This window comes from Macrotis lagotis, chromosome X (genome assembly GCF_037893015.1).
Source record: "Macrotis lagotis isolate mMagLag1 chromosome X, bilby.v1.9.chrom.fasta, whole genome shotgun sequence".
NCBI classification, from domain to species: Eukaryota; Metazoa; Chordata; class Mammalia; order Peramelemorphia; family Peramelidae; genus Macrotis; species Macrotis lagotis.
Genome location: NC_133666.1, coordinates 286992284 through 287015066, shown reverse-complemented (window position 1 = coordinate 287015066; position 22783 = coordinate 286992284). Strand labels below are relative to the sequence as shown.

Sequence of the window (22783 nt, the reverse complement as noted above, 5' to 3'; positions counted from 1 at the left end):
GGAGTGGGGGAGAGGGGGAGGTTGTTGGTGTTTGGCGCCGGTGGAGGGAGTCATTCCTGCAGCTGCACTTCCGGTCGGCATTTTGTTCTGAGAGGGAGAGACCGAGCGAGAGACACACACACACACACACAGGGCTCCTTCCCCCCCGCCCTCCCCCCGCGGTACCGACTCGCCCGACCCCGCCGAGCCGCGGGCGCAGGCGCCCCCCCGCCAGCAGCACCGGCGCCCGGGCGGCCGCGATGCCCCCTCGGCAGCTGGGCCCCGTCGGCTGTTTGTAAGTGCTTCTATGTGGGAGAAGGAGGAGGAGGAGGAAGAAGAGGCAGCGATTTGTCTTGTCGGCCGGTCTCCCCCGGCTCTCCATGTTCCCCGCACCGAGGAGGAGACGGAAGAGGAGCCTGCGCCGCCCCCCCTCCCGGCCCGGATTATAGGCTCGGCGCAGCCGCCTCGGCCTCGGCCTCCCCGCGGATTCCAGCGCCGATTCGCCCAGGTAAATGCCTCCCTTCCCTTTCTCTCGGCGGCGGCGGCGGGGCCGGGCCGGGCCGCCCGCCGCCCCCCTCCCGCTCCCGGCCCCGGCCCCGGCGGCCCCGGGGCTCCGCGGCGCGGCCGGCGCGGAGTTGCCCCGGCCCCGGCGGCGGGGGCGCCTCGGGGCTCCCCTCCGCGCCGACTCCGGCGGGGCGGCCGGGGAGGCGTAGGCCCGGCGGAGGGCGCAGGCCGCGGGCCGGCCGAATCTACTTGAGCTCGGGGATTAGCAGAGGCTCCGGGCGGAGCGGAGCCGTCGCGCCTCGGTGACAGGCCTCGGCGGCGGCGAGACGAGGAGGCGGAAACAATACGAGCCGGAGCCCGGCCGCCCCGAGCTGCGCGGTGTGGACAACTTTCCCGGGGCCGGGAGCGGGCGAGGGCTCGGTGGAACAAACAACCCCCCCCTTCCCCCCGGTGACCCTGGGCAGGGAGGAAGTAGTTGCAGTCGGAGAGAGGCGAGTGTCGGCTGCCCGGGGACCGGCCCAGCCCGCCTGCTTTTTTTTTTTTTCTTGTGAAAAACTTGTTTGGGCGTGCAAAAGTTGAGGGGGGACCCGTTCCCCCTCCTCCAGGCTCTCCGCCGGCCCCGACCAGCGTGAGGGAGGGAGCCGGAGCGACACAAACAGTCGCAGGCCCCTCCAGGAGCCGAGCGCTCCTCTCCAAGAAGAGGAGTGCAAAGTTGTTGACAGCCATCCCCTGTCACCACGATACCCCAGGAAGCGTTGAAGGAGCCCTAAAGAGGGTCTTTTTTTTTAAAAAAAAAATTATGGAATACTTTATTACTTTTTTTGGAGGGGGGACTCCTTTATCTGGAAGAGGAGGGGCCAAAAAAAAAAGAGCTGATAAATTTTGTGGAAACTGTGAGGAGACCGAGAGGTGGAGTTGAAAGAGAAGAATGCCAAAAAAAAAAAAAGGATAGAAACTATAAGTTATGTGTAACATCCCTGAGATCCAGAACGTAGAAGGTGCTACCCTTTCATGTCAGGGGAGATCTTTTTTTGAGGTCTCGGGATTGTCATTGGCTGTTTGTGCCCATGATGTTTGACTGTGTAATGAGAGAGGTGTCATTTTAATAGGTCAAATGTATCCGTAAATGGCTGGAGAAGAGTATCAGTTCTTCACAAATTCTCCGTTTTTGTCTAAGTGAATTGTTGAGCAGTTGTGTGTGAGTGAGCTGAAAATGCAAGTTTTTGAACTTAAACTTCACTCGTAGAAATTGCATAGAGAAAGCAGTGCTCACCTGGATTGTGCTGTTTCGATACTTTTGTTTCATAGCTGTAAAAAAAAATATATCCAAGTTGTGAAGGAGCAACATTGCTCAACATTTCCCCTAAGTTTGTTAGTTGGTGTTACACCGGTTCAAAAAGATTTTTTGTGGGGGTAGCCTTATTTTAAATTACCATTGTCACCGTCGAACAAGTAACTTTTCTGAAGATTATATTGGAGTTGAGGGTCTCGCATGCATTGAGCTCTACTATATTGCCTATAAACGTTCAGATAAATGTTAAAAAGGGTCAAGTTAATATAGCTGTCACGTACTAGGCATGTTTTTAATGCTATAAATCCGTGTTGTAGTCAGTAGCGTGTCCGTGATTTGTATTGGTCAGGGAGCAGTTTGAATTTTAAAAAGCCTGAAGCTCCTGCTGAGCCCCAATCCCGGCCTCCCTCCCTCCCACTAATCTCCCATTCCTGTCTTTGTGCTGCCTGCTCCTGTTAGACACTGTTTGCAACAGGGCCTCAGGCCTGCTTGGGGTGGGGGTGGGGGTGGGGGCAGGGGAGGAGCAGAAGAAGGGGAGGGAGCAGCATTTCACATTCTGAGAAAGCAGCTCTTTAAAACATACACACACACACACACACACACACTCACACACACATCAAACCAACTAGTGTTTAAATTACAAAATGAACCATATCTACAGCTATGATTGCCTTTATGACTTTAGCTGAACAGTTTCACTTTTGGATCTGAGACTTTTCTAAGTTTACAGCAAAGGGCTGTGGAAAAAGTAGTTGCACTTGGTTAGTTTTCATCATCAGAAAGCGACATACTCTCCTTACTATCTGTGTTACAGTGGCTTAGAGAAGTTTTCTCCTCGATTAAAAAAAGTTTGGATTGGGTGTTAGATGTTCAAAATACAATCTCTTCTTTCTATAACAATGTTTTTCTTATTTTAGAAATTCATTTTGATTTTCTTATTTAATTTCTAGAGCTATAAGCAAATCATGGATGAATTGTTAGCTTATCCCTGAAATACTGAAAAAAACCTTTTTTTTTTTTTGCTTATTAAGTGATTAAACTCTTTTTCAGGGTTTTTTTTCCCACTGAATTCAAAAAGCAATTTTAAAAATGGACTCTTCCCCCCCCCTTTGAATATACTATTCATTCTTTTTCCCCTATCTCCATCTGTTAGAAAACTAACCTTCAATTAATCATTTAATTGCATAAGTATTTAGATGTAAACAAAGACAAGGCTGTGTTTTCTAAATTTTTTGAGATCCTCTGAATTGTATATTGGGAAAGTGAGAAACTCCAGAAAAGTTTTCCCTTACCCTAAGAATCTCTCATTTATTCAATAGGGTTAGGTTGAAGGGTTTGTTGTTTTTTTTGCTATTGAGTATTCATATTCATCAACATATATCAATACAATCTTAGATCAGATTGTATCATCAGAGAATACTTCAAATTAGGCTTAAAACTTAACTAATCATTTTCAGTATCCGAGTAAGTCAATATGGTATGGGACATTTATGGTTTTTTTGTGCCTTGGCAAAATTTGTAACTAAAAAAAGTTAAGAGAATTTTTTGAGGATATGGTAGATATATGTTAAGGGATGTTTAAAAGTCGGAAATTAAATATGAATTTCATTAAAGAAGGTAGAGAATTTTTTTGACCTGGAAAGTGAAAGTTTTAAAATCCCTATCATAACTCATTTCCTTTGCCATCTCATGGTAGAAGCTTTTCCTGATATTCTTAGTTATTAGTGCAGTTATCAGAAAGAGCTGTACTTGCCTTACCTAAAAGGGGAAGGTGTTGTATTCCCCTCCTCAGCACTTCCAGATTGTCAGCTCTTGAGGACAGAACCGATTTTCACTATCCTTAACACATAATAATCATTTTTCTTTATTGGATTGGATAGAGTCCAGTATTAACTATTTTGGGTATTGTCTTTCCTAAGTAAATAGTTTTTGAAAGAAAATTGCAATCACACTATTCTAAAATGGAAATTTTCTTTACTTGAAGCAAACCCCCCCCCAAGATCCAATTCAATTAATAATACCAATTCAACTAATCTCTTTATTCCTTAGGGCTTTTAGATTTCTCTAAACAAACTCATATCTGATACTATTTCCTGATTAAGTTTAAAGAAACATTTAATTTAAACTTGAGTGTTGAGTTTTGATAGAATCTTTCATATATTTTCTCTAGGAATGTCCTGTAAAAAGTAAATACATTGGTAGATGAAACTTCATATTTGAATCTGATATAACTTAAACATTTTTGTTACTACCTAAAAGGAAAAAAAATTCTACATATAATCAATTAAATTATTGACATGAGGTTTCATTTACATGACTTGATTGGAAAGTAGGACATAGACAAGAATACCTTTGAAGGAATTTCTAAAAACTTAACACAATTTGAATGAAGTAAACATTTGAAACCAGAGAAAAATTTTAAATCCAACATTACCTTGAAATATAAAAATATGACAAAAGTAAATATTAAATTGTCTTTAAAGATAGAAATGGGGCAAAAGTATTAAGTTGCTCTTAGCATTGTGCACTGCACTTAGATTTATAATGAATTTAGAATGACTTGAAGACTAAAAATTATTAGAAAATGTCAAAGTATAAGCTAAGAGTAAAGACTTCATCATAAGTAAATTTTTCATTTTAGAACACTGTATTATAAACCTTTGGTAAATCATTTTCTTATGCAGCCCTTATGATTCAAAATGCTTACATTATTGAGGGAAATTTCACATATATATATATATATATATATATATATATATTTACTATACAGATCTTCATTTGTAAAAATTGTTGAGATTTTTTTTCAGTGCTTTTTCCTAGGATAACCAGAAGGCTTTTTATAAGGTATTCTCATTATATCTCTCTGACAGAAATGATCAGCATTGTTTCCACATTTAGATGAGAAATTTTGGACATTCACAGAGGTCTAGTGACTTGCCCAAATACATGTAGTGAATCAAATCAATGGGAGAATAAGTTATTGTTATCCCTCAGACCAGGATGCTATAAGAAAGTGTGAGCACAGGATAGGAATTCCTTAGTCTTGACACTGACTCCTCTACCCATGGATTAACAGTAACCTTACTGTTCTTTGTAATTTTTCCAATCTGTTGCAAAAAAACATGAAACACATCCTAGAATGTTCATAATATATATAAAAATGGTATTTTTGTCTCCTAAGTCAGGATTTGTGAGGGTTTTGTTTTTGTTTTTGTTTTTGGTAGGCTGATTTAAATATGTAGATCTTTATGGGAGATAAAGGAAATAGCGCTCTAAAAGAAACTTTCCTTTTTTACTTGAATTTTTTCTGTATGTATTTTTAAAATTGTCAGCATGGAACTTTATAGTGTTTCTAGCCTTTAAAATTGAATGAAAAAAAGTTTTTAAATGACATTTTCATTTTAGATCATGTTTTTTACATAGTCAATTTTTTTCCTGAAAGAACAGAAATCATAGTTGCCTTTAATTCATAATTTGTACATTTAAAATTGTTGGATTTTGTCATTTATGTGTTTTTGTTTGGAGTTACTGGATATTACTTGTATTTTCCACACTTAAACAATTGAAGGAATTAATCATTTTCTGATAAAGTTTTACAGAATAACATTAAAAGGAAAAGAAAGTGCAAGAGTCTGTAATTATCATGTTTCTTAATAAATTGATTTGTATAGTTGTATTGAAAGGAAAAAATTGTATAGGGCAATTAAATTGAAGTGAAGCAAAACAAATAGGTACTTTAAATTTGTATTACTATTTCTGATATTAACTTGGCTATAACATTTTTAATTTAAACTTGGATTTATAAAATGTGTGATTTCATTATTTTTGTCAAACAATACACTTATTAGAAATTGCTGTTGAGTTGTTTCCAACATACCTAATTAGGCATGATCTCATTTGAGGTTTCCTCTGTATAGATCCTGGAGGGGTTTACCACTCCAGCTCATTTTACAGATGAAGAAACTGAGGCAGGCACCCTTAGGTGACCTGCCCAGGGTCACGTGGTTTGTAAATTTCTGAGGTCATATTATTAGAAATAGATTTGTATTAAAAGAATAGATTTGGACTTCCTTTTGTGGAAGACAGAAACCAAGCTTCATTAAACTTAGTTTTATTTATATTTATGTTTGTATGACATCTTAGAATCATCACATAATATTAAAACTAGAGAAATTTTTAGTATTGTCTTGTCTCCCTCCTTATTTTACAGATGAAAAAATTGTGGCACAGGGAAGAGTAATGAATTGCCCAATGATGTATGACTGTAAAAACAATGTAAAAGAAAATGCATACACCCAACTTAAACTTAAAACTAAATACTGCCCTCTTGAAAGGAGTCACCTTGAGAGGCAAAAGATTTTTCTTAGTTAATACTATCATTAGCTTTTTGGAATTGCCTCAGTGATGGCAAATGCCCAAATTATTCAGAGCCAGGTCTAGTATATTTATTTAAAAATAAAATGTTTCACTACTTTATATTTTTATAATATACTTTATAATTATATCTCATAACTAAGAGCATATTTACAAACTTGCATTTGATTTGTGGACAATATTTACCTTTGAATGCGTGATCTCAGATCCATGCATACAAAATATGCCTACTCTATGTAACAGCCAAGTGTATCGGAACAAGCTGAGCTAGGTGGCACAGTTTGTAGAGTATCAGGGGCTAGAACCAGGAAGGCTCCACCTCCTGAGTTCATACCTGACCTCAGACACTTAGTAGCTGTGTGACCCTGGGCAAGTCCCTTAACCCTGTTAGCCTCAGTTTCTTCATCTGTAAAATGAGGGAGAAATAAATGTCAAACCACTTTAGTATCTCTGCCAGGAAAACCAAAAAAGTGGAGTAATAGAGTCAAAAATGGCTGAAAAGCAACAACAAAAATATAGCAGCTCAATTTGGAAAATGTATAATGACCCCCCCCCCCCCTTTGAAATAACTTAGTTTTCCAACTAGGAGTCTAGACATCCTAGTTCTAGTTTCAGCTTTGCCATTTACTTGCTATATAACTTTGAGTAAATCATATTACTTATCTGGAACTGACTTTTAGGTTGTTGGACTAGATGATTTCTAAGGTCCTTTCCAGCCCTAACTTGCTAGGAACTTAGTGTACTTCTCTAGATCTTTCCTATTTACAGAAATGTTAAACTATCAAATTAAATTCATCTGTTTCTTTCACATTTTTAAATAGAATATGTTGAACTTGCAACTAATAGTTTGTAAAGGCTTTTATTGGCTTTGAGATTTTACATATGTAAACTTGGGTAATTTAAAGGTTCTTTAAAAATGGAAGTGTAGCCTTAAAGTGTTCTTTTATATGCTTTAAATTTTTTTTGACTGAATCCATTTCTTTTGCAGGCCAAAAAAACTTTTATGTTATGTAAAACATAAAATTTTCACAAACTTTGATCATTTAAAGTAATTCAGTGAAATTAACAAAAAAATGGCATATCAATTTAAATTTATCCTTTTATTTTCTGAACAACTGTGAAGATGGTGAATTTACTATGTGCCAGGCACTGAAATGTGGGCTAATTATGAAATATTGGTGTGTTGTTGTTTTTTGCCAGTTGACTGTTGATTTTTTGCTTAATACTTTTGTTTAGATTAAATGCATGTTCAGATTGCTATTTGATTTTGTAGCACTATTTGTTAACCACTATAAAATCAATTGTATTAGGATGTCTTGTGGGAATTTACTATCCAGGAAGAACTGTATATAGTGAACAGTGTTAAAAGAAAGCAGCATTAAAATAAAATGTAAATATAATTGTTATTAATGCATATCATTAAATTTAAATTAGATTTTCTTCTTTGTACTTATAGTTGATCTTTTTGTAAAACAAAAAAAAATTGTCTTTCCATTTAATCCTAAGAAGGACATAGATTGGTACCTTTTTTCCAAGACTACTGGGCAGGCCTCTGTGTGTTTAAATGTGCCATTTTTACTTTGTTTAATACACCTGTAGATTTGCAGTCAACATTTACCTAAGTTAGTTGATCGTTTTTATATGTGATTCAGTTTTCCCTCAACTATAATCAGGTTATAACTACAATGCATGGGTTTAAATTAGACGTAGTCTTTCTATACTCCCACTCTTTTTTATACCTGATTTGTGAAAGTAACTGCCTGTCCTATGTCTCAGCAAAGTAATACTTTTTCTTGCAACCTAAAACCTGGAGGTTGAAATTGACTAAGGTTGAATAGTGCTAAAGGTAGCTCTTCATTCTATCCATTTTTATGAAAAATATTAAGAAATTAATATCCTGGCTGTACAAACATACGATAATTGACGTTTCTAAGAAATATTTATGAAATATGCATTTGACTTTGGAAATTAGCTTTTTTTTTTCATTTCTTTCCTACCATCTTTTTTTCCCCTCTCCTCTTTCTTTTGAAAGAATGTGGCTTTTGATTTTGAGGGGGATTTGAAGGGAGGCAGGGGCTGGTTAGGGGAAGAGAGACTGATTTTTAAACTTTTACATTGTACATAGTTCCAAGAACCTTTCAAAAGTTTGAAGGGCTCTGAAATTTTAAGATAAAAATCAGGTAAAACTTCACTGTAGAATCATTAAGATGATTGGTTTAATATACTTCAACTAATGTTTAAGTACCTTCTGAGTGCTGAGGCACTCACTATATAGGTTATTAGAGGAGGCAAAATTCACAGTCAGGAGAATAGGACACATTACAATGATTTTTACTAGAAAGGAGCAAGGTGATACTTTGTTGCCACAAACAAATAACCAAAAAAAAAATCCCCAAATCTCTGATTCTCACTTTCCTCATCTCTGTAAGGCAGGAGATATCCTGCCTTAGAAGGTTATTTTGAGGATCAAACATGTTAATGTATGCAAAATGCTTGGTAAACCTTAAGGCACTATATAACCATTACCTGTTATATTTTCCTAGTACTTTCTTCTTCCTGGGAAGAATCTTATCTAGATTGTTTCAAGTCAAGAAGGTCCACAGTTAGGAGAAATTTGAATCTTTTCTTTTTCCTTAAAGCTGAGCTCATAGGATTATAGGTCTAAAGGTGGAAGGGACATCTTGTCCAATATCCAATTGATACAGATGAGGAAACTGAGAGAAGCAAGAGAATGAAGTGACTTCTCTAAAGTCATGTAGTTAGTGACAGGTATATTGAATCCAAAAGATTCAAGCCAAGTCCAACATCAGGTAATGGTTACAGAACAAGAGAATTTTTTTTAGTCTTTAAATTATTTTAAAGTCTGGCAATATTTTTAGTATTCCAAGACCAAAAAACTTTATGAGATGAATCTGATTGTATAATTATGAAAACAGTGCAAATTTATCCATTTTTGTATTTGTTCTGAGTCATGGATAAATCCAAATCCTCAGTGAAGATGGGTTTCTGAAGTTTTCTTATTTTTTTTTTTAGGTTTTTGCAAGGCAATTGGGGGTGGTGGTAGTGTTAAATGACTTGCCCAAGGTCAGCTAGGCAATTATTAAGTTCCTGAAGTTGGATTTGAATTCAGGTCCTCCTGACTCCAGGGCCAATGCCCTATTCACTGACCCTCCTAACTGCCCCCTTTCTTATCATTTTTTTTAGGTTGTTTTTTTTTTGCAAGGCAGTGGAGTTAAGTGGCTTGCCCAAGGCCACACAGCTAGCTACTTTCTTATCATTTTTAAAGAGTAAATTTATTGTATACAGTGTCAGCAAACAACATAAACCTGTTGAAATAATTTTTTTAAAGCAGTGTGGCTGATAATAACTGGCATCTTTTTAGTGCTTTAATGTTTACAGAGTGCTTTACATACATTCTCTTCTTTGATACACACACACACACACACACACACACACACACACACACACACAAACAAAACCTTCTGAAATAGGTGCTATTATCTTGACTTCATAGATATGTATGCAAGCTTAGAGAGGAATTGAAAGACTTTTGTAGGGTCTCTCAGCCACTAAGTCTGAATTGGAACTCAATTCCAGCTCTTTCTAATTAAATATCCAACATTCTGTCCACAATGATATGCTTTCTTATTGCTACCATTAGAAGTGTTTCCTAGTAATTTCTCTTTTTTTTTTAATTTTATTGATATTTTTGTAATATCTTTATTTCCAAATGTATCCTTGCCTCTACCTTACCCTACTCTCACAGCTATCATTTGTAAAATAGAGTAGGGGTGGGGGGAGTAATTCAGCAAAATAAATGGACAGGACACATTAATCTAGTCTGGCAAAGTATCTAGAATTCTACCTCCATAATCCTCCATATCTCTGAAAAGAAAGAGATGTATTTTCTTATCTCTTCTCTTTGGCCAGGCTTAGTAATTATAATTACACACTTCAAGTTCTTTGCTTCTTTCTCTATTTGCAGTGCTCATTGTATATATTCCTGTTTCTACTCACACCACTTTACATTATAGTTCATACAAATCTTTTCATACTTCTTAATTCTTCATATTGATCATTTTTTAGGGTGAAGGAAATATTCTATTACATTTATTTAGTCAATATAATTAGTTATTTACAATTTCATTTTCAGTCTTTGGACATCTGTTTTGTTTCTGGTTCTGTGCTGGTATAAATACTCCTGTGAAATGAAGTGGCTTACCCAAGGTCACACAACTAGTTAGCTACAGAACCTAATTTCCAGTATTTTTTCCATCACCCTCCACAAAGTAAAGTAGAAATTCAGAGAAGGAAGAGGTAAAGACATGACTAGCAGCTCCCTATTAACACTAGTTAATAGAGAAGAGAAATGGTGCTTAATGAAATTAAAGTGATCTGTGTGTGTGTGTGTGTGTGTGTATGTGTGTATAGTATTATAAAGAGAGGGGGAATAATTTAATTTGGCAAAGTTGAATGACTAAGTGAAAAGTATCAAGATGAAGAATGCTGTAAGTAAAGTAGTTTTTTCTTTTATTTGTAATCTTGTGGATGTATAGTTCTACCTAACTCGCTGAGGATCTTCTTTCTTGGCTTCATGGATAGCAGAATAGTATATTGACCAAGTAGGAAAAACTGTCCTTTATATTTGACCAGTTACCCACTTGCTTTTCTTTGTATATGTTTCTTTTTTGTTTTTTTATTGCATCATGCACACAATTCATTGTTTATAATATGCCCCAGCCTATTACATCTATCATACTTACCTCCATTGTCCTAAGGATGACTTGGAATTTTAATTGTTATTTTATATTATTTGTATTATTTTATATTCCAGAGATTGTAACCAGATAGCACCATTGAAAGAATTTTATTTAAAAGGTGAGAATCTGCTTCTTCACTGAAAGAATTGCATCCTTTTTCAAATGCAACCTAGACTGTTCTCTTCTTTCTATTCAATTCTGGATCCATTTGCACTATCCACCTGCATTAAGTGTCCAAGATAATGTGTAGTTATATATTTATAAGAATTTGCATATATCTATAAAGGCCACCCTTAATGAGATTATGGATCAGGAACTGGCAGGCTTTTGCAAATGATATTCTGCAGAAGACTACATCTTTATAGTCACATAGCTGATTGAAAGGCAGAGACTACAAAATCCCACTGTGCCTTAATGGTTTTTCTCTAACAAGGTGTCTCACAATAACACATTGAACCCATATATGATTCTTTGACATAACAACAGTACAAACTGCTTCTCTGATTATTAATATAAAATGAGACATAAAACAGGGAGAAATAGTCTCATCAACTGTGTTTATCATTACAGTGGAAGATGTCCATTGTGGAATTATATGGTACAGTGGGATAGAACATTGATGTTGGAGTCAGAGAATGTGGGTTCAGATCCCACCTCTGAGGCTTACCTATCCCTATGTATAACTTAATCTTAGACAAGTCACATAATCTCCCTAACCTCATTTTACAGAGGAGGAAATGGGGGGCCTTGTGAGGTAGATGATACTGGGTATAGATTTGATGAAGACACCTTCACTTTTTTTTTGTTTTAAAATTTATTTAAGGCAATGGGGTTAAGTGACTTGCCCAAGGTCACACAGTTAGGTAACTATTGAATGTCTGAGGTCAGATTTGCACTCAGGTCCTCCTGACTACAGGGCCAGTGCCCTATCCACTGCACCACCTAGCTGCCCGACACCTTCACTTTCATTATAGAAAATAGAAAACAGAAAACCCCAAGACAAAACACAGGTGGAATATGGTACTGTCTTTTCTAGACCTGTCATTTTTTTTTTTTTTGGTAGCTGTTACTCAAGAATTATAGTAGGTATTCAATGCCTTGCCTATAAGTCCAGAAATTTTGGGCTTGATAATGTTATATGTGTTCTTATGTGACTTTTGATTCTTTCTCCACTAGAACAGTGTCCAGTTTTGTTTTTTTCCCCTAACTGGAGAGGGTGTTTTTCTTAGAGGGTACTATGATACTGTATCTTACTAGGTGCTGGAATTCTGAAAATAAAAACGTAAAAAATTCTATAAGCATTTTCATTTTATCTAGAATTAGTAACAAAAGAAATAACTGTAAATAGTTCAGACAATCCAGTTAAAGTAGAGGAAGGACTAAGTGAGGATTTTAATGTACTTCATTTATTCTATGCTATGTGTCATCAGATTTTTTTGGACAAACATGCCATTTTGACCGTCCTCAGGATTCCAATCAGTATATTTAAACACTAAGAAAATTTTCAGGTACTACAACCAGGATAGAGACAACCAGGAGAGAACTTAGTACACTGATTATCTTAAGATGTTAAAGGTGTTCTTTTTTTTCACCTAACAATAAGTCAAGAGAAAAAAAAAGTACTGTATAAATGCTTTTTCTCTCATTTTTTTCTTCTGAGATATATAGATTTTCCATTTTATATAAGATTTACTTATATATCAGATTTAGAATTTACAGGACTGAGAGACATTGTAATAGAGGGAGAAAACTGTTAGGTTTGAAGTAAGAGGACCTGGGTTCAGTGCTGGCTTTGCAGTTTACCTACCAAAGTGACCCTGTAGCAGGTTACTTCACCTTTCTGGGCCCCATTTTTCTCATCTGTAAAATGAGATGACTGGCCTAGGTGATGTCTGAGATGAGGTTCTTTCCAGCTCTAAATCTATCATACTATGATAATCACGGGATGCCTCAAAGTAGGCAAATGTGATATTTGTGAAAATCCTTAGTTAGCATAGTGCTTGAGTCATTGTAGGCACTATAAAACCCTATCAGAATGCCTTAAGTTATATACACCTATGCCTTGAAGTCACCTGTTTATTTTTTTTTAAAGATAATATAGTATTGGCCCCAATAGCACAATAAATAAATAATGTTGGGAAAATTTTCAGTTGCCTGGTTTTCAGGAGATAGAAGAAGATTCTAGAGACATGAAGTGCTTTTAAAGGAAAAATATACTCCTGGATAGGGTTATAAGACTGAGCAGATGGAAATCACCACCTCTCTTTCAGTGGAAAAAGTCATCTAATTTTACATAAATCAGTAGGGGAAAGTAGGATTTGTTTTGTGCATATTGTTTTCACAGACAATTTTATTGCAGATAATAGTAAAGCAATGGGATACCTTTATTACCAAATTTGACAACAATCAATAGTAGTGTCCAGGATAACTTGTCAGCTTTTCCATGACCATCTAGCATGCTTAAGCACATTAAAGTGGGAATAAAGACTGGTTTTAAGTAGATTCAAGTTGCAGATTAATGAGAAATTAAATTACAAAAGATGCACTATTTTTATACCTAAAGTTTATTCTAGAAGGAAAATTTATTTGATAAATTTTTATTTTTTGAGAGCTGTATTTTCAAGGCTTAGAAGGCATTTCCCAAGCATTGTTAACTTAGAGTTAAAAGAAATATCATAGAAAGTATTCAACTAAATTTTGTTTAAATTATCTGAAACTATCAGCATTACTTCTTTAAGGAATAATAGAAATATTCCAAATCATGTACTGATATGAATAATGTTCTGTTTTTGTAACACTTTTTTATCTTCTATCAATCATAGTTTTCCTAAATGTAGTCCATTTCAGGATTAACCTTAAAGCAACTTTCAATAAATTACTTAACTTTTATCACTTTGGTCACAAGTAGGTTATGTACGTATGTTAGAGAGATGCTTTTAGACAAAATAGGAGAAAAAGTGTTTTTGATGTCATTTATGTAGCATCAGAAATTGTTTTAGCAAGAAAAAATAAGTTAATATGAAGTAATATGAAGTTGTGGACTGGTAAGCACACCTAACAAAGGGAGCAGATAATGATAATAATATTTAGGATGCCATTTTTTTTCATGAACAAAGAAATTGGGAAAATTTAGCTATCTGTAGCTTTTGGACTTTCTCAAAAATAAAATCATTGCATTTATGTGTGAAATATATAGTACTAGCTCTTTGCCTCTCATAAAGTTTTTTTGAAAATATTTCTTTTTAAAAATCTTTGTCCAAATAAAAATCTGAGAATCTGAGATATTGGGTCTTTTTTTTAACTAAGGAGAGTTAAAGTGTTACACCTTCGGAGACAAGACATAAGCTTCATGGTATTTATGTCTCTTGTGTCTTGTTTCCGAAGGTGTAACACTTTAATTTGGTTCTACTAGGATGATGATGATTTGATTATTGACTCAGTAGTTTGATAACTGCTCAGTGTCCCCCAAATAAATTTAAATACATTTTATATGTTCTTTCTGTGTTTTCACCCTAGCAGTTATATTATACTATTTCTAGATGTATTCCCTCTTTCCGTCACCTAACCTTTAATCCATCTCAGGTCTCTTCCTCCTTAGAGTCACTTTTAAATATATAATCATTTTGACTCTCTCTCCAATTCATTTGTTAATTAAACATTCTACTATGTGACATTTTCTAGCATTCTCTAGATTTTATCTTTATTGTATAATTTAACTTTTCATCTATGTGTGTCTGATCTCCCAAACTAGGTTATAAGTTTCTGGAGGGCAGAGGAAATTTGCAGTTCATTTGGATGAGTGAGGGGCATTTCTTCTGATAGTTCTTAGAGCAATGAAATCACAGATCCAGTCCCTATCCAATATGCAAATCATACTCTGCACATAGTAATTGCCTATTGCCTTCCCTCTTTCAGTCCACCCTTCATACTCCTGCCAGACTAATCTAGTTTATTCATAGATCTGGTTATGTTACTTCTCTGTTTAAAACCTTTCAGTTACTTCCTGTTGGTTGTAGAGTCAAGTTCAAAGTCCTTAGTCTGGCTTTGTCATTCACAAACTGTTGTCATCTCACCATTTCACTCATTTACTCAGTGAAGCCCTACCACATCCATGCCCTGTACTTTCTCATCTTTATACATTTGCTCATACGATAAGCATAGATGAATTACTTATGAGATTTAGGATAGGGATGGGGCTAGAGGATACCCCTTCTCCTTATTAAAACCCTATTCAAATTCTGCCTTCACCGTGAAGCTTTTAACTGATCTTCTTAGTCAATTAATGACTTACCTACTTCTTCCAATTCCCCTTTCTCACATAGCACTTAGGATTTCCCTTATACATCTATCAGGTAAATTATTTGTATGTGTCCTATACCCATCAAACTACTAAAAAATAAGTTCCTTGAAAGTAGGATTTCAGAAATTATGTTCTCCAGTGTCTCAGCACAATATTATGCATACCTTAAGTATTTTATAAACGTTTGTTGAATTTTTGAAGTATTTGTCCAGTGTTCTGATCTGGAGTCTAAACTGACTGAAGTGGTTTAGATTATAAAATACCAGATTTCTTGAGACCTTTTTACATACCACCTATGTACACTGTTCATTCTGTGTTCTTCAGCTTTGAATTTTCAGTTTTTTGCTTTAACTCATTCTTAGTAGCGTTTTTTCCTCTCCACTGCATATTAACTATTCTTTGTAATAGCATTCTTCCCTCATTTGCCCAACTCTACTTCTGCATTATATCAGTTCTGACAGATGAAAGAACAATATATACATACCAAGAAAAAGACAGTAGACAACTAAAATGAAAACTACTGTTAATTGCATTATGGCAACATTCTCATCTGTGCTAAGTGGTTTTTAGCTTAGGCTTTAAATACTTGGTTTGTGTTCTGACTCCTATGAGGAAAACATTTACAGTGTCTGTAGATTAATGCAAAACTAAATTATTATTGTCAGTAATTTTTTTGAGCCTTTGCTGCCATCAATCTAGAATAAATGTCTAAGGGTACTTTTGGAAGGCATGAGGCATACGTAAGATCAAGATGATGTTAGAGGATAGAAGAGAAAAAGGAAGACAGAAGACAGGAAAGAAAAATGAACATGGGGAAAGGGCATACTACTGCCAACATTTTTCAGTCATTATTCTCAATGGGTAGATTGACACTTATTTTGGGTCGATTATGATACTTTTTACAACTTGTTTGGTTCAATGGAAAAAAGTAACTGTTTGAACTTGTTTGTGAGTTAAAACTTTTTTTCACATTGTCTTTTCTTTTAAAATACTTAACAAATGGGGCAACTAGGTGGCTCAGTGGATAGAGCACCAGCCCTGGAATCAGGAGGACCTGAGTTCAAATTTGGACTCAGACAATTAATTGCGACGTTGAACAAGTCATTTTAACCCCCATTGCTTTGCCCCAAATAAATAAATAATAGAATACTCAACAAATATACTTATGTTCTCACTAGTTTAATCCTATCAACTAAAGTTGATAACTGACATTTCATATAGCCTTCGTTTACAAAAAAGATTTCATTTTCGTTTTATAGAGGTAGAAACTGTGGTTGAGCAGCAGTTGAGTGACTTGCCAGGGTTACACAATTAGTGTCAGGTATAGGATTTGAACCAGATCTCTTGTTTCAGAAAGTCCAATGCTTTTTTCACTATAATACTCCATTAAAGTTAAATTAAAAAACTCATTAATTGGAGGATAGGCCCTAGTGTTTTACTTTTTTATGGGTCTCTGTTATTGGAATATTTTGTGGCCAAGTGTTGGACCACAGAACGATGAGAATAGATCTTTTTATTCTATATTTATTTATAACCAGATCCAATTAGATGGTGTAGGTGATGAACTTTGGTGAGGGAATATTATTTTTTCCTTTCTGTATGCTTAGGATGCCCCCTCCCCCAAAGTCCTTTGTGCTTATAGTCTTGCATTAATAAATGGAGTTGAGGTGGGTCGGGGGAGTGAGAAACTCCATTTACACATGCAGGTCAGCAGTTCATAGTCTTAGAGAATTTACATGCACCTCTAAAGGAGTTAAGTAATAATGAACACATAGTCTATGTCAAAGTTGTGGGATGAGAAGTTGGGGGACATAGAAATGAGCAGGATTTAAACCCAGGTCTTTCTGACTAACCACTTTCAAACCATACTTGATAGGGACAGGAACCATAGCCTCTAGAATAATTCAGTTGAGTACATATTTGTCTTTATTTTTTTTAAAAAAAACTTTATCTCCCTATATACTTAACAGATAAAATTATTTTTGTATTGTAGTTTTGTTGCCCAGGCACACCGATATAATTTAGTACAGATATTTTTACTTTTAAAAATTGTTAAAAATCACAGTATAGAATATGATTCCTACCCTTAAGAATGTTAAAATTTAGTTGATACCATTCTCTATAAAATGACTTTAAGGGTCTTTTAAGACAGATTTTTAAATGGAAATGTTAAACTGGTGATTAATTTTACTTCAAAAATATTTTGATTTCTTTTAAAGAATTGTGTTATTCAATCATATTGGACTCTTTATATCTCCATTTGGAGTTTTCTTGGCAAAGTTTTTGTCTTGTCTTGTTTTTTTGTGGGTTTTTTTTTTCCACTTTCTTCATCAGCTTATTTTTCAAATGTGGAACTGAGGTCAGCTTGGTCATCAAATGACTTGTCTAGAGTCAGACAGCTAGTAAGTGTCAGATTTGAACTGAGGTCGTCCTTCCTTCTGGCTTGGCGTTCTATCTACTTCACCACCTAGCTGCCCCGGTAGTTCCAGGAACTACTAGGGTGTTAAAATGAAAGGAAAAAAAAAATGAAAGGCTATTTCATTAGAAATAGTTTTATTCTTTTAATGCTGTTTGCATTATCTAGATGCCAGGGTTGGGTTTTTTTGTTTGTTTTGCTCATTACCTGCTAGTCAATTCCTGAAATTTGATGGAGCTAGACTCACATTTGGCCTCAGATGTAAATAAGTGACTTAAACCTTATGAAGATGCTACCTGCAAGTCAGTTCCTTATGATACTATAGAAGGGAAAGAATTGTCTATTTAAGAAGAGAGACTTGTGTTTCTCTTATGTTGTTTCCTCCCTATTCTTCTCTGATAATACCTATTGTAATAAGAATAATAAAAGCTGCTAGAATTTATATAGAATTTGTTAATAACTCATCTGATTTTCACAACAGCCCTGTAGATTGGTGTTATTATTCTGATCCCCATTCTACTGATAGAGAAACTGAAAACCCTAGAGAGGTTAAATGACATACCTAGGGTCATATAATCTCCTAAGTATCTGAAGCAGTATTCATACTCAGTTCTTCTTGACTCCTAGATACTATGGGTTTAAGAACTTTAAAAAAATCAAAAAATTCTGTTCTTAGTTTTCTCTGGGATGTAATGTCATTTAAAGGCTTCAGTGGAGCTACCAGGGGAAATGTTTTTGTCAGTTGTTTTCTTTGTATCATACCTTCCTTGGGAGGAGGAATCTCTTGGTCACAGTAAACCTCTGTACAAGGCAAGTCAGTTAGTTTTTAAGTGCTTTACCAAGTGGCAGACATTGTGCTTTTAAGTTTAGGGAATAGGAAGAAAGGCAAAAGTAGACCTTGTCCCCAAGGAGTTTACAACCCAGTGTTAGAGACAACAAACAAACAACTGTATACAAAAAAAAAATAACTTAACAGGGTAATTAAGTACAAAGGGAGAGCATTCCAGACTTGGGGAGCAGCAACCAGGCTTGTTGGGAGATGAGTGTATTGTTTCAGAAATAGCAAGGAGGCCAGGATCAGTGGCTCGTGGGGAGGTGGGGGAAAGTAGAAGAGTGAGAAGAGTAAGTAATGTATAAGAAATTTGGAAAGGATCCAGGTTATCAAGAGCTTTAAAAGTCAAACAGGATTTTATATTTGATCCTGGAGGTGATAGGGAGCCTCTGCAGTTTATTGAATAGTAGAAGGGTTTGACCTAGCCAGATCTGTGCCTTAGGAAAAATCACTTTGGCAATTTAGTGGAAGATGAACTCGAAAGGGGAGAGATTTGTGGCAGGCAGACCAACTAACAGGTTTTGGCAACTGCACTAGAGTCAGAGCAACATCTAGAGAGAAACAATAGGACTTGGCAAATGCTTGGATGGGAGAGTAGGAAATAATAGAGTCAAAAATGACACCCAAGGATGAGAGTTGCCTGGACAGTAATAGGAAAGTCAGCAAGAGGAAAAGGTTGGGGGGTGGGGGTGGAGATTAGTGCAGTTTTAGAAAGTGGAGTTTAAGATGTTTACAAACCATCCAATAATAAGTTTGAAGTTTGTTTCCTTGAGTGCTTGGTTTCTTTTTTTTTAATTGGACTTCTTAAAAGGCAAAATCAAGAGCAGAAATAAATTCAAGATGCTATTTTTATGTTTCTACTACTATTTTAAAAGTTAATTTATGACTACATTTTAAATTACTGCTAATGAGAAATGCTTTGAGCAGAAGTGTCAAATAATTTGACATGACCCACAACACTCCTGAATCCAACTTGAACCAGATTAAAATGTAATTGGGAGATATTTTACAAAATAAATAAAAATACAATAAAACATAGATAGTAATATTACATTTTAAAAACTGTTGATATGCAGCCCACAGGGATCCTTAAAGTACAGTTTGTTGTTCATTTGTGTATGACTTCATGACCCCAATGGACCATAATGTCCATGGGGTTTTCTTGGCAAAGATAATGGAGTGGTTTTATATTTCCTTCTCAAGTAGATTAAAGCAAATAGAGATTAAATGACTTGCCTATAGTCACACCACTAGTAAGTGGCTGAGGTCACATTTGAACTCTGGTCTTCCTTACTCCAGCCCAGTGCAGAACCATCTAGTTCTATAGTGGCCCCTCATCCAAACCTATAGTCACAGATACTATGCCTGTCATTTGTTTTCTTATCCCTTAGTTTATCATCATAGTAATATCAAGTGATCATTTTTTTCTTTTTCCTCTTGGTATAAATAATTTTCAAACCCAGTTCCTTTACCATATACCTCTTTTAGTGTACAAATAGTCCCTTATTCTCCTTCCAGTTATTGTATACATTTATTGAGAATTATAGTTTCAGTTTATACTTTTGTTATATACATTTTAAAAATTAGATATTGAAAGGGAGATTAACATTCTGTAGTTAGATTAGTCATCTTAAATCATCTAGAGTTATTAGAATTTTTTTTTTTTTTTTTAGTTTTTGCAAGGCAATGGTTAAGTGGCTTGCCCAAGGCCACACGGCTAGGTAATTATTGTCTGAGGCCGGATTTGAACTCAGGTACTCCTTACTCCAGGGCCGGTGCTCTATCCACTGCGCCACCTAGCCGCCCAAGTTATTAGAAATTTAAACCAAAAGGAGACCCTGGAAAGTTTTAGCATGAGATTGTTTTTAAAAAATTGCAACCTTTTACAAATTTCTAAGTTGATTTGTTTGTTTGTTTTTTTAAGATCAAAATACATAACCCTTTACTGTATCCAAACTACTGGTGATCAGTGACTCAGTATTAGCCACTGAGGATACAGCTTCCAACCAGAGAGGATTGTGTAGCTGAAAATGGGTCCTGCATCATTTAATAATAAGTGAACAAGATTGGTGATTGATTTCTTCTAATTCATTCATATCTCATTTTGTTTCTCTTGTGACAAATAGCAAGCATGTATTTGTGATTAGTTAATCAAAGATTATCTCCATTGGTCCATCGGAGATTACTTTCTTCAACCCATATTGCCAGTATCAGGAAACACCCCAGTTGATGATATCTTTTTTAAAAATAGTTATTCTAAAATGCCAGGCTCAATAGATCAGAAAAAGAAAGTTTTGAAATTCTGCCATAATATTTAGAAAACAGAATTTTAAAAAGAACTTAAAGAAGGAAAGTGTGGATCAGATAGCAAATCTGCTGAGCTGGAAGGCAAGTGTGCCTGAGATAGTGCTTTGTTCTCATGTTGAGATGCTCTTAGTTTCTAATATAGAATAGTAATAAAAGCTGGATTTATATAGCTTTTTATATAATCTTGTCTAATAGTTATAATAACTCTGTGAAGTAGGAATTTCAGTTTGTACCCCATTTCATAGAAGAGAAAATTGAGGGTCATAGAGGTGAAATGATTTTCCCCTGGGTATACAACTACCAAGTGTCAAAGCCTTACATTCAGGTCTTTTTAACTCCTAAGATCAGCACTTATCACTATGGATGATTATAAGGAGAACTTGGGAGAATGTATGAAAAAGACAGATACTTCCTTAATTCTTAGAAACAGAATCTCTTACAGTTGGAAGAGACCTTAGGGGATATATTTTTACAGGTAAGGAACCAGAAACTCAGAGATTGTCACCTGTAAAAAAAAAAAAAAGCAAGTGAAATTAGTAGGCACAACTAGAATTTGGGTTTTCTAACTCCTCAGACCTGCTCTCTCTAGTGTGCTGTACACTACAACCTACTCACAGAGTCAGTTTTTTATAGCTTAACTTTAGTTTAAGTCTAATCTATGAAGACAATCTCATATTCACATTAAGATGATGCTATAGAACTTCTCTTTATGGATGTCCTGAGAAAGAAGCCAAATCAAAGCACAGAACTCGAATTATTTTGAAAGATTTAAAATAGGTTTTAATTTTTGATTCTGAGAGAACCTCATAAGTGAATGTCCTTGTTTACTTTTATTTGTGAGCCTAAGGGTTGAAGGAGGCAATGAATTCATCTGTCCTCTCCTATAAAAGTATAGGAACAATAAAGGAAAATAATTCTTTTCCATATGCCTGATACAAAATTGTGGCTGTTCTTAGGAAAAGTATATTAATGTTATTTTCAGAACTTTCTATGAAATTAACAGATTTAATGCCAGAAAATTCTTCTTTTTGAAGAATGTAGCTAGGTATTGATTATGGGATAACTGACATAAATTCCTTGAGCACCAAGATTGTTTCATTTTGTGCTAGTATCTCAGACACTTAGAATAGTATCTTTTTTTTGGGGGGGGTTGCAAGGCAAATGGGGTTAAGTGACTTGCCCAAGGCCACACAGCTAGGTAATTATTAAGGTTCTGAGACCGGATTTGAACCCAGGTACTCCTGACTCCAGGGCCTGTGCTTTATATCCACTGTGCCACCTAGCCGCCCCCAGAATAGTATCTTGTATATATATAGTAAGGAAGCATTATGTATAATAAATGCTAGATAATGTGTTTGCAGATAAGGGAAATAGCATTGAATATTGTGTAGAGGGTCAGCCTTGGCTGACCTATTTTAAGGCCAACCTTTGACACACTAGCTTTCTGATCTTGGGCAAACCACTTAACCTCCCTTGACATCTTTAGGAGCATAAAGTATAAGTTGTTGATTCTGGATCCCAGGGACTATTTGCCTTTCCCTCCCTTTCCCAAACTGTTGTTAAAGATCACAACATTTTATTTTCTGATTTATCATTCAATTTAAAGAAATACCTAAATCATTAAACTTTTAAGCTTTAAAAATTTAAGATTTGTAAAATAGAAATGAAAAGTTAAACAATTTATAATTGTTAATTCAGTTTATAATTTTAAGTCAAACAGGTTGCATGGCATCACACAGAGCTTTATTTTTGCTTCTAAACTCTTTGCCATTAGGGAAATATTATATAAATTTTAAGAGATAATAGGTAGTAGAGAGTGGGCCTTGAAGTCAGGAACACCTATATTTAAATTTTGATCCCTGACACATAAGGACTCCAAGACCCTGGTTATCTCTCTAACTTAGTACTCTCTAGGTAACTAACATTATACACTACATTACAAAGAGATTGTATTCTTTATTCCTAGTTTTGGGGAAATATTGTAGCATACAAAGAGTTATTCTTTTTCCTATTGAACATA

At 35.8% G+C, this 22783-nt stretch overlaps 1 protein-coding gene across 1 annotated transcript in view; it reads left to right on the top strand.

Moving 5' to 3' along the window:
• The first annotated feature begins 216 nt into the window (after positions 1-216).
• The window catches only part of NIPBL (NIPBL cohesin loading factor), a 250516-nt gene continuing 227949 nt past the window's right edge, over positions 217-22783 (top strand). The window contains exon 1 of the mRNA XM_074201749.1: positions 217-487. The gene's annotated coding sequence lies outside the window, so the exon portion shown is untranslated. The remainder of the gene's footprint in view (positions 488-22783) is intronic.